The sequence below is a fragment of the Callionymus lyra genome, unplaced genomic scaffold, assembly GCF_982586985.1.
Source record: "Callionymus lyra unplaced genomic scaffold, fCalLyr1.hap1.1 HAP1_SCAFFOLD_135, whole genome shotgun sequence".
Classification (NCBI taxonomy): Eukaryota; Metazoa; Chordata; class Actinopteri; order Syngnathiformes; family Callionymidae; genus Callionymus; species Callionymus lyra.
Genome location: NW_028258610.1, coordinates 5,001 through 15,000, shown reverse-complemented (window position 1 = coordinate 15,000; position 10,000 = coordinate 5,001). Strand labels below are relative to the sequence as shown.

Genomic DNA, 10,000 nt, shown 5'->3' with positions numbered 1-10,000 from the left:
AGGTGGTATCACAGTGCGTCCATGACGCGCGAAGGTCGGCTTGAGCCTGAGCTCTTTCCCCGCCGCCTGCGCTGGAGCTCGATACTCTGTCCAAGTATCCTTCGCTCCTATTAACCTCTAGGTGGTTGCGCTCGTGACATCAAAAAGACCACTTTTTGAAGAGCAGTCACACTCGGAAAAAATTTCTTTCGTCAGGCAAAAGAACCAGAGTTCTCCGCGGCCATCCACTCCAACCTTGTCCGACTTTGAGGCACCAGGCTCGGCCACCCTCCGAGCCTTTTCCTTCCCTCTCCTGTTATGGTGCCTCCCTATTAACCTCTAGGTGGTTGCGCTCGTGACATCAAAAAGACCACTTTTTGAGGAGCAGTCACACTCGGAAAAAATTTCTTTCGTCAGGCAAAAGAACCAGAGTTCTCCGCGGCCATCCACTCCAACCTTGTCCGACTTTGAGGCACCAGGCTCGGCCACCCTCCGAGCCTTTTCCTTCCCTCTCCTGTTATGGTGCCTCCCTATTAACCTCTAGGTGGTTGCGCTCGTGACATCAAAAAGACCACTTTTTGAAGAGCAGTCACACTCGGAAAAAATTTCTTTCGTCAGGCAAAAGAACCAGAGTACTCCGCGTCCATCCACTCCAACCTTGTCCGACTTTGAGGCACCAGGCTCGGCCACCCTCCGAGCCTTTTCCTTCCCTCTCCTGTTATGGTGCCTCCCTATTAACCTCTAGGTGGTTGCGCTCGTGACATCAAAAAGACCACTTTTTGAGGAGCAGTCACACTCGGAAAAAATTTCTTTCGTCAGGCAAAAGAACCAGAGTTCTCCGCGGCCATCCACTCCAACCTTGTCCGACTTTGAGGCACCAGGCTCGGCCACCCTCCGAGCCTTTTCCTTCCCTCTCCTGTTATGGTGCCTCCCTATTAACCTCTAGGTGGTTGCGCTCGTGACATCAAAAAGACCACTTTTTGCAGAGCAGTCACACTCGGAAAAAATTTATTTCGTCAGGCAAAAGAACCAGAGTTCTCCGCGGCCATCCACTCCAACCTTGTCCGACTTTGAGGCACCAGGCTCGGCCACCCTCCGAGCCTTTTCACTCCCTCTCCTGTTATGGTGCCTCCCTATTAACCTCTAGGTGGTTGCGCTCGTGACATCAAAAAGACCACTTTTTGAGGAGCAGTCACACTCGGAAAAAATTTCTTTCGTCAGGCAAAAGAACCAGAGTTCTCCGCGGCCATCCACTCCAACCTTGTCCGACTTTGAGGCACCAGGCTCGGCCACCCTCCGAGCCTTTTCACTCCCTCTCCTGTTATGGTGCCTCCCTATTAACCTCTAGGTGGTTGCGCTCGTGACATCAAAAAGACCACTTTTTGCAGAGCAGTCACACTCGGAAAAAATTTCTTTCGTCAGGCAAAAGAACCAGAGTTTTCAGCGGTCATCCACTCCAACCTTGTCCGATTTTGAGGCACCAGGCTCGGCCACCCTCCGAGCCTTTTCCTTCCCTCTCCTGTTATGGTGCCTCCCTATTAACCTCTAGGTGGTTGCGCTCGTGACATCAAAAAGACCACTTTTTGCAGAGCAGTCACACTCGGAAAAAATTTCTTTCGTCAGGCAAAAGAACCAGAGTTTTCAGCGGCCATCCACTCCAACCTTGTCCGATTTTGAGGCACCAGGCTCGGCCACCCTCCGAGCCTTTTCACTCCCTCTCCTGTTATGGTGCCTCCCTATTAACCTCTAGGTGGTTGCGCTCGTGACATCAAAAAGACCACTTTTTGCAGAGCAGTCACACTCGGAAAAAATTTCTTTCGTCTGGCAAAAGAACCAGAGTGTTCAGCGGTCATCCACTCCAACCTTGTCCGATTTTGAGGCACCAGGCTCGGCCACCCTCCGAGCCTTTTCACTCCCTCTCCTGTTATGGTGCCTCCCTATTAACCTCTAGGTGGTTGCGCTCGTGACATCAAAAAGACCACTTTTTGCAGAGCAGTCACACTCGGAAAAAATTTCTTTCGTCTGGCAAAAGAACCAGAGTTTTCAGCGGTCATCCACTCCAACCTTGTCCGACTTTGAGGCACCAGGCTCGGCCACCCTCCGAGCCTTTTCACTCCCTCTCCTGTTATGGTGCCTCCCTATTAACCTCTAGGTGGTTGCGCTCGTGACATCAAAAAGACCACTTTTTGCAGAGCAGTCACACTCGGAAAAAAATTTCTTTCGTCAGGCAAAAGAACCAGAGTTTTCAGCGGTCATCCACTCCAACCTTGTCCGATTTTGAGGCACCAGGCTCGGCCACCCTCCGAGCCTTTTCACTCCCTCTCCTGTTATGGTGCCTCCCTATTAACCTCTAGGTGGTTGCGCTCGTGACATCAAAAAGACCACTTTTTGCAGAGCAGTCACACTCGGAAAAAATTTCTTTCGTCTGGCAAAAGAACCAGAGTTTTCAGCGGTCATCCACTCCAACCTTGTCCGATTTTGAGGCACCAGGCTCGGCCACCGTCCGAGCCTTTTCACTCCCTCTCCTGTTATGGTGCCTCCCTATTAACCTCTAGGTGGTTGCGCTCGTGACATCAAAAAGACCACTTTTTGCAGAGCAGTCACACTCGGAAAAAATTTCTTTCGTCTGGCAAAAGAACCAGAGTTTTCAGCGGTCATCCACTCCAACCTTGTCCGATTTTGAGGCACCAGGCTCGGCCACCCTCCGAGCCTTTTCACTCCCTCTCCTGTTATGGTGCCTCCCTATTAACCTCTAGGTGGTTGCGCTCGTGACATCAAAAAGACCACTTTTTTCAGAGCAGTCACACTCGGGAAAAATTTCTTTCGTCTGGCAAAAGAACCAGAGTTTTCAGCGGTCATCCACTCCAACCTTGTCCGATTTTGAGGCACCAGGCTCGGCCACCCTCCGAGCCTTTTCACTCCCTCTCCTGTTATGGTGCCTCCCTATTAACCTCTAGGTGGTTGCGCTCGTGACATCAAAAAGACCACTTTTTTCAGAGCAGTCACACTCGGGAAAAATTTCTTTCGTCTGGCAAAAGAACCAGAGTTATCAGCGGTCATCCACTCCAACCTTGTCCGACGTTGAGGCACCGATGTCGGCCAAGTTCTGAGCGTTCCACCGCCGAATGCCACTGGTCCTCAACACAGCGGACTTCCAATCCAACCTTGTCCGACTTTGAGGCACCGAAGTCGGCCTCAGCCCGAGCCTTCCCCCGCCGACCTCACTGGAGCCCGCCATCCAGGGACCGGCGGAGGTCGCCCGCATGACCGCGGCAAAGTGTCTCAAAGTCGGGCACGACCGCTCGAGTCACCCGCCAACCCGGTCCGGGGCACCTCCAGGGACCGGCGGAGGTCGCCCGCATGACCGCGGCAAAGTGTCTCAAAGTCGGGCATGACCGCTTGAGTCACCCGCCAACCCGGTCCGGGGCACCTCCAGGGACCGGCGGAGGACGCCCGCATGACCGCGACAAAGTGTCTCAAAGTCGGGCACGACCGCTCGAGTCACCCGCCAACCCGGTCCGGGGCACCTCCAGGGACCGGCGGAGGACGCCCGCATGACCGCGACAAAGTGTCTCAAAGTCGGGCACGACCGCTCGAGTCACCCGCCAACCCGGTCCGGGGCACCTCCAGGGACCGGCGGAGGACGCCCGCATGACCGCGACAAAGTGTCTCAAAGTCGGGCACGACCGCTCGAGTCACCCGCCAACCCGGTCCGGGGCACCTCCAGGGACCGGCGGAGGACGCCCGCATGACCGCGACAAAGTGTCTCAAAGTCGGGCATGACCGCTCGAGTCACCCGCCAACCCGGTCCGGGGCACCTCCAGGGACCGGCGGAGGACGCCCGCATGCCCGCGACAAAGTGTCTCAAAGTCGGGCACGACCGCTCGAGTCACCCGCCAACCCGGTCCGGGGCACCTCCAGGGACCGGCGGAGGACGCCCGCATGACCGCGACAAAGTGTCTCAAAGTCGGGCACGACCGTTCGAGTCACCCGCCAACCCGGTCCGGGGCACCTCCGGGGACCGGCGGAGGTCGCTCGCATGACCGCGACAAAGTGTCTCAAAGTCGGGCACGACCGCTCGAGTCACCCGCCAACCCGGTCCGGGGCACCTCCAGGGACCGGCGGAGGATGCCCGCATGACCGCGACAAAGTGTCTCAAAGTCGGGCACGACCGCTCGAGTCACCCGCCAACCCGGTCCGGGGCACCTCCAGGGACCGGCGGAGGACGCCCGCATGACCGCGACAAAGTGTCTCAAAGTCGGGCATGACCGTTCGAGTCACCCGCCAACCCGGTCCGGGGCACCTCCAGGGACCGGCGGAGGACGCCCGCATGACCGCGACAAAGTGTCTCAAAGTCGGGCATGACCGCTCGAGTCACCCGCCAACCCGGTCCGGGGCACCTCCGGGGACCGGCGGAGGACGCCCGCATGACCGCGACAAAGTGTCTCAAAGTCGGGCACGACCGCTCGAGTCACCCGCCAACCCGGTCCGGGGCACCTCCGGGGAGCAGTGGAGGTCGCTCGCATGACCGCGACAAAGTGTCTCAAAGTCGGGCATGACCGCTCGAGTCGCCCGCCATCCCGGTCCGGAGCTCAACACTTTGTCGTTTTTTCCACTCCCTCCCCATTAACCTCTAGGTGGTTGCGCTCGTGACATCAAAAAGACCACTTTTTGCAGAGCAGTCACACTCGGAAAAAATTCGTTTCGTCTGGCAAAAGAACCAGAGTTCTCAGCGGGCTTCCAGTCCAACCTTGTCCGATTTTGAGGCACCAGGCTCGGCCACAGTCCGAGCCCATTCACTCCCTCCCCTGTTGTACTCGCTCCCTATTAACCTCTAGGTGGTTGCGCTCGTGACATCAAAAAGACCACTTTTTGAGGAGCAGTCACACTTAGGAAAAATCCGTTTGCGCTCACACCATCCCTCCCCATTAACCTCTAGGTGGTTGCGCTCGTGACATCAAAAAGACCACTTTTTGAGGAGCAGTCACACTTAGGAAAAATCCGTTTGCGCTCACACCATCCCTCCCCATTAACCTCTAGGTGGTTGCGCTCGTGACATCAAAAAGACCACTTTTTGAGGAGCAGTCAGACACCGAGGTTTTCTGGATTTATGTCCGTTTTCCTGGTTCTCTGACTCGGGCACCTTGTGACCGACATCCCCCCCTTCCCTGGTTCTATTTTGCCGATACTTTGGTGAGTTTTCTACCCGCAAACCAAGCCCCCCAAGCCCGCCGCCTGGTGGGGGAAGAGGCCCCCTGGTCCCGGTTCTATTTTAGGACACTTTGGTGAGTTTTCTACCCGCAAACCAAGCCCCCCAAGCCCGCCGCCTGGTGGGGGAAGATGCCCCCTGGTCCCGGTTCTATTTTAGGACACTTTGGTGAGTTTTCTACCCGCAAACCAAGCCCCCCAAGCCCGCCGCCTGGTGGGGGAACATGCCCCCTGGTCCCGGTTCTATTTTAGGACACTTTGGTGAGTTTTCTACCCGCAAACCAAGCCCCCCAAGCCCGCCGCCTGGTGGGGGAACATGCCGCCTAGCCCGGTTCTATTTTAGGTCACTTTGGTGAGTTTTCTACCCGCAAACCAAGCCCCCCAAGCCCGCCGCCTGGTGGGGGAAGAGGCCCCCTGGTCCCGGTTCTATTTTAGGTCACTTTGGTGAGTTTTCTACCCGCAAACCAAGCCCCCCAAGCCCGCCGCCTGGTGGGGGAAGAGGCCCCCTGGTCCCGGTTCTATTTTAGGACACTTTGGTGAGTTTTCTACCCGCAAACCAAGCCCCCCAAGCCCGCCGCCTGGTGGGGGAACATGCCCCCTGGTCCCGGTTCTATTTTAGGACACTTTGGTGAGTTTTCTACCCGCAAACCAAGCCCCCCAAGCCCGCCGCCTGGTGGGGGAACATGCCCCCTGGTCCCGGTTCTATTTTAGGACACTTTGGTGAGTTTTCTACCCGCAAACCAAGCCCCCCAAGCCCGCCGCCTGGTGGGGGAACATGCCGCCTAGCCCGGTTCTATTTTAGGTCACTTTGGTGAGTTTTCTACCCGCAAACCAAGCCCCCCAAGCCCGCCGCCTGGTGGGGGAGCATGCCCCCTGGTCCCGGTTCTATTTTAGGACACTTTGGTGAGTTTTCTACCCGGAAACCAAGCCCCCCAAGCCCGCCACCTGGTGGGGGAAGAGGCCCCCTGGTCCCGGTTCTATTTTAGGACACTTTGGTGAGTTTTCTACCCACACTGCATGTCCCCAAATGCCGCCATCTGGTGGGGGAACATGCCGCCTGCACCGGTTCTATTTTAAGTCACTTTGGTGAGTTTTCTGCCCACACTACGGGTCCCCAAATGCCGCCATCTGGTGGGGGAACATGCCGCCTGCACCGGTTCTATTTTAAGTCACTTTGGTGAGTTTTCTGCCCACACTACGGCTCCCCAAATGCCGCCATCTGGTGGGGGAACATGCCGCCTGCACCGGTTCTATTTTAAGTCACTTTGGTGAGTTTTCTGCCCACACTACGGGTCCCCAAATGCCGCCATCTGGTGGGGGAACATGCCGCCTGCACCGGTTCTATTTTAAGTCACTTTGGTGAGTTTTCTGCCCACACTACGGCTCCCCAAATGCCGCCATCTGGTGGGGGAACATGCCGCCTGCACCGGTTCTATTTTAAGTCACTTTGGTGAGTTTTCTGCCCACACTACGGGTCCCCAAATGCCGCCATCTGGTGGGGGAACATGCCGCCTGCACCGGTTCTATTTTAAGTCACTTTGGTGAGTTTTCTACCCACACTACGGGTCCCCAAATGCCGCCATCTGGTGGGGGAACATGCCGCCTGCACCGGTTCTATTTTAAGTCACTTTGGTGAGTTTTCTACCCACACTACGGGTCCCCAAATGCCGCCATCTGGTGGGGGAACATGCCGCCTGCACCGGTTCTATTTTAAGTCACTTTGGTGAGTTTTCTGCCCACACTACGGGTCCCCAAATGCCGCCATCTGGTGGGGGAACATGCCGCCTGCACCGGTTCTATTTTAGGTCACTTTTCTCACTTTCTGACCCACAAATAATGCCCCAAATGCCGCCGCCTGGTGGGGGGAACTGCCGCCTAGTCCCGGTTCTATTTTAGGTCACTTTTCTCACTTTCTGACCCACAAATAATGCCCCAAATGCCGCCGCCTGGTGGGGGGAACTGCCGCCTAGTCCCGGTTCTATTTTAGGTCACTTTTCTCACTTTCTGACCCACAAATAATGCCCCAAATGCCGCCGCCTGGTGGGGGGAACTGCCGCCTAGTCCCGGTTCTATTTTAGGTCACTTTTCTCACTTTCTGACCCACAAATAATGCCCCAAATGCCGCCGCCTGGTGGGGGGAACTGCCGCCTAGTCCCGGTTCTATTTTAGGTCACTTTTCTCACTTTCTGACCCACAAATAATGCCCCAAATGCCGCCGCCTGGTGGGGGGAACTGCCGCCTAGTCCCGGTTCTATTTTAGGTCCCTTTTCTCACTTTCTGACCCACAAATAATGCCCCAAATGCCGCCGCCTGGTGGGGGGAACTGCCGCCTAGTCCCGGTTCTATTTTAGGTCACTTTTCTCACTTTCTGACCCACAAATAATGCCCCAAATGCCGCCGCCTGGTGGGGGGAACTGCCGCCTAGTCCCGGTTCTATTTTAGGTCACTTTTCTCACTTTCTGACCCACAAATAATGCCTCAAATGCCGCCGCCTGGTGGGGGGAACTGCCGCCTAGTCCCGGTTCTATTTTAGGTCACTTTTCTCACTTTCTGACCCACAAATAATGCCCCAAATGCCGCCGCCTGGTGGGGGGAACTGCCGCCTAGTCCCGGTTCTATTTTAGGTCACTTTTCTCACTTTCTGACCCACAAATAATGCCCCAAATGCCGCCGCCTGGTGGGGGGAACTGCCGCCTAGTCCCGGTTCTATTTTAGGTCACTTTTCTCACTTTCTGACCCACAAATAATGCCTCAAATGCCGCCGCCTGGTGGGGGGAACTGCCGCCTAGTCCCGGTTCTATTTTAGGTCACTTTTCTCACTTTCTGACCCACAAATAATGCCCCAAATGCCGCCGCCTGGTGGGGGGAACTGCCGCCTAGTCCCGGTTCTATTTTAGGTCACTTTTCTCACTTTCTTACCCACAAATAATGCCCCAAATGCCGCCGCCTGGTGGGGGGAACTGCCGCCTAGTCCCGGTTCTATTTTAGGTCACTTTTCTCACTTTTCTACCCACAAATAATGGCAAAAAAAAATGCTTACAGCACCCAGTATTCCCAGGCGGTCTCCCATCCAAGTACTAACTGGGCCCGACCCTGCTTGGCTTCCGAGATCAGACGAGATCGGGCTCATTCAGGGTGGTGTGGCCGTAAGCGAGGGAAGCGCTTGTGAAATGCCCCAAAGTGTTGAAAATGTTCCCCAGGCCCCTGGTTCCCCATCCCCGCAGGAGGAGGCTCCCCAGGCCCCCTGGTTCCCCATCCCCGCAGGAGGAGGCTCCCCAGGCCCCCTGGTGCAGGAGGAGGCTCCCCAGGCCCCCTGGTGCAGGAGGAGGCTCCCCAGGCCCCTGGTTCCCCATCCCCGCAGGAGGAGGCTCCCCAGGCCCCCTGGTTCCCCATCCCCGCAGGAGGAGGCTCCCCAGGCCCCCTGGTGCAGGAGGAGGCTCCCCAGGCCCAATGGTTCCCCATCACCGCAGGAGGAGGCTCCCCAGGCCCCCTGGTTCCCCATGCCCGCAGGAGGAGGCTCCCCAGGCCCCCTGGTTCTCTATGCCCGCAGGAGGAGGCTCCCCAGGCCCCCTGCTTCTCCATCCCCGCAGGAGGAGGCTCCCCAGGCCCCATGGTTCCCCATCACCGCAGGAGGAGGCTCCCCAGGCCCCCTGGTTCCCCATCCCCGCAGGAGGAGGCTCCCCAGGCCCCATGGTTCCCCATCACCGCAGGAGGAGGCTCCCCAGGCCCCCTGGTTCCCCATCCCCGCAGGAGGAGGCTCCCCAGGCCCCCTGGTGCAGGAGGAGGCTCCCCAGGCCCCCTGGTTCCCCATCCCCGCAGGAGGAGGCTCCCCAGGCCCCCTGGTTCTCCATGCCCGCAGGAGGAGGCTCCCCAGGCCCCCTGGTTCCCCATCCCCGCAGGAGGAGGCTCCCCAGGCCCCATGGTTCCCCATCACCGCAGGAGGAGGCTCCCCAGGCCCCCTGGTTCCCCATCCCCGCAGGAGGAGGCTCCCCAGGCCCCCTGGTGCAGGAGGAGGCTCCCCAGGCCCCCTGGTTCCCCATCCCCGCAGGAGGAGGCTCCCCAGGCGCCCTGGTTCTCCATCCCCGCAGGAGGAGGCTCCCCAGGCCCCCTGGTTCTCCATGCCCGCAGGAGGAGGCTCCCCAGGCCCCCTGGTTCTCCATCCCCGCAGGAGGAGGCTCCCCAGGCCCCCTGGTTCTCCATCCCCGCAGGAGGAGGCTCCCCAGGCCCCCTGGTTCTCCATCCCCGCAGGAGGAGGCTCCCCAGGCCCCCTGGTTCTCCATCCCCGCAGGAGGAGGCTCCCCAGGCCCCCTGGTTCTCCATCCCCGCAGGAGGAGGCCCCCCAGGCCCCTGGTTCCCCATCCCCGCAGGAGGAGGCTCCCCAGGCCCCCTGGTTCTCCATGCCCGCAGGAGGAGGCTCCCCAGGCCCCCTGGTTCTCCATCCCCGCATGAGGAGGCTCCCCAGGCCCCTGGTTCTCCATGCCCGCAGGAGGAGGCTCCCCAGGCCCCCTGGTTCTCCATGACCGCAGGAGGAGGCTCCCCAGGCCCCCTGGTTCTCCATCCCCGCAGGAGGAGGCTCCCCAGGCCCCCTGGTTCCCCATCCCCGCAGGAGGAGGCTCCCCAGGCCCCCTGGTGCAGGAGGAGGCTCCCCAGGCCCAATGGTTCCCCATCACCGCAGGAGGAGGCTCCCCAGGCCCCCTGGTTCCCCATGCCCGCAGGAGGAGGCTCCCCAGGCCCCCTGGTTCTCTATGCCCGCAGGAGGAGGCTCCCCAGGCCCCCTGGTTCTCCATCCCCGCAGGAGGAGGCCCCCCAGGCC

At 58.8% G+C, this 10,000-nt stretch overlaps 1 non-coding gene across 1 annotated transcript; it reads right to left on the bottom strand.

Annotated features, from left to right (window-relative positions):
• Positions 1–8,220: 8,220 nt before the first annotated feature.
• LOC148058162 (5S ribosomal RNA) lies at positions 8,221–8,339 on the bottom strand. Its single transcript, XR_015710100.1, has one exon. It is a non-coding gene; the product is annotated as a 5S ribosomal RNA (ribosomal RNA).
• Between the last annotated feature and the right edge of the window lie 1,661 nt (positions 8,340–10,000).